Raw genomic sequence first — 2,804 nt, 5'->3', positions numbered from 1 at the left:
TCGAAATCAGGTGATTCAACCAACAACAAATATCCATATCAAGATTTAAGGCACAAAAACTTCATATTATGCAATTGTTTTATGAATTTCTTATGGTTCCTTTGTTAAAAAGATGTTATTAGAGGAAGCAAAAGAGGTCAAAATTTTACAGATTGACGTATCAACTGACTAAGCTCTTATATTGGTGTCACCATAGGTTTTTCAATAGGAATCAAGGGATGCATTCCCTTATTGCTCATACAAGGATCAAAATTGATCCAATCTTTATAATAGCATGTATAAAGCTTGGTTTTTTCATATAAGGAAGTATGATGAAACTTCTCCAAATGTTTCAATCTTTGGGCTTATTTTGAGCTTAATATGGAATTAGATAGTAAGGATTCATTAAAATCACATTCTTCTATGGGGATAGAAGCTTGGGTAGACTTAGGAAAAAGGTGAAACTCGACAGTAAGGACTCGTTAAAATCATATTCAACTATGAGAAAAGAAGCTTGGGAGGACTTAAGAAACACCTATGAAAGAATCCTACGCTTCTCTTCTATGGACCATCCAATGATTGAGGTGATATGAGGAAGAAAGAGGATCTCCCACAACTCTGGTGCAAAATCAATTCTAGAAAATAGAGGATCTGCAAGAAACCTCTCCAAGATATGAACACCATCATTTGTATTGTTGTTCCTTATTTTCAAAATAAATTCCAAATTGAGATGTGCCCAGACATATATATAGGAATTCATAACACCTGTAGTAGGGAAAATTTACAAGTTTAATAGTCCAAAATAAAATATAAGGACTCCCGTCATACTTTAATTGCATTAGGAAAAAATGGATATGATCAACTAGTGGACGGAAATTCCAACAGTGCATGAAAATATAAAATTCCATGAAACGTTTCTTTTGCACATTAGAAAAGACAATTTAGAACTCTAGAGATGGAAAGAGGGGTGCCTCTAGAGGAGTTAGAATCTTTTATTAACATCACAAAGAAATATCTCAATAAATAATAAACACATTTTCTAACTAAGAAGCCATTGTAAAAACAAGAAATAATAAATAAAAGAAGAGACGCAAAAGTTAATGTTACTCGGCTTTGCAACTTCTTGTGCACCTATTTGAATTTGGTCCTTATGCATTTTTCTACTCTTTCACTACCGACATGCATCTTTTTTGAATAGATGAATATCAAGCCTTTTAAGTTTCAAACCCTTGCCCAGTATTGTTGTCTTATATACTTTCAAATGTAAAATATATTACATTAGTTACATTCTTCCAAACATATAAAACCTAAATATTGAAGGCTACTAAAGTAAATGTTCAACTATTTTAAAATTCATATTTAAGATAAGGATGCTATAACAACCAATGCTAGGTGGTCGTACATCTGTGATCTATGAACTGCATCAAAAATTCATTCATCGTTATAGTAATATGTAAAATAGAAAAAAAATTAACATAATCAAAACTTAAACAACAAATTTTTAACTCCTTCAAAACTTGTTTGCACACAAAATATGAACCTCAAAAGAAAATGCATAAAAATTTCATTGAAGAAGCTTAAAAAAATTCATGCCCAAAGATCTTGCACTTTGCATGAGCTTCCAATGGTCAAACACATTTAGAAAAATAGATAGTTTTTGTCAATCCACCTCACAATTAAAATCAATATTATAAATAATAGAGTTCCAGCCAAGAGCATGTTGAAAAGTGTAACTAGGTTTGGTCTTCACAATGCCATCTGTAATTATGATTTTATGTAATTGATGTAAAGAAGAAAAATAAAATTATTTTGAGTCATGGGTTTCATGCTCAAGGAATTTTATTTTAGTTAAGGCTCCCATTGTGAGATTTTAGGATTGGTCATCATGTCAACAATTTCACAGAGCCAATGTCAAAGTTTGAATACCAATTTGGGCATATTACACATTTTAAAAAGAAAATTTGAATGTGTCACAAACCGTCCAATACCTCGTCAGAAGCTCTCCCTCATGTCAGCCTTTAAACGGAGAAAATGATGCTTCTAGGATGGCAAGTCGGCTTACCCATGGCTCGAGTTGACTTATTTTGAGAGATATTCCACTATATATAGAGATAAATCATCCTACATTTGACAAACCCAAAAGATGTAGACACTATGACAAAGAAGAAATTCATGACATTAAAGGAGTTCTAAAAGTAGCTAGTTGTCTCATGATCTCCACCTGAAGAGCTCCTGAAAGAAATTTCCTGGTAAAGATGAAGCTTTATCAAGTCCCTAGTTAAGAGGGAGCTTGGATACATTCTTGTTTATAAGAATGGGTATGTATTCCCTAAATTTGAGATGGAGAGATAGACACATCATTCTTGTCTTCACTTGGGAAGACAAAATGGAGGACTAGGTAAACATATGGAATATGATACTCTTTGAGGATGAGTTAGGGCATCGAAGACAAGAGTAGTCGTAGAGGACCAATATTCTTTTAGGACTAGTAATCCTAGATAATAATAGTCCTGGTGGAATACACTTTGAAATCCCAGGAATGGTATGTTCTAAGAGAGACAATGATGAGGGTTTTTATAAATCATTGGTCTCACCAGCATTGAGCTCTACTCTTTTGGAGAGAGAGAGTAGTTAGTCACACCTGTACGTTATGGTGCATGTTACTTAGAGTCATGAATTACCTCATAGTCACTCCTTTGTATATAATGTTTCTCATAGCCACTTCGTTATAACTCTAACCCTGCCCATAACTCCTCCACTATAATATATAATGCCCTACGTATATCTTCCTCCTTCGCTACAAAGTCACTCTGAATCCTGGTTGC

The sequence above is a fragment of the Pinus tabuliformis genome, chromosome X (assembly GCF_031772625.1).
Source record: "Pinus tabuliformis cultivar Carrire ecotype Pingquan chromosome X, CPIR1, whole genome shotgun sequence".
Taxonomy (NCBI): Eukaryota; Viridiplantae; Streptophyta; class Pinopsida; order Pinales; family Pinaceae; genus Pinus; species Pinus tabuliformis.
Note: the sequence above shows the minus strand (reverse complement) of the source record.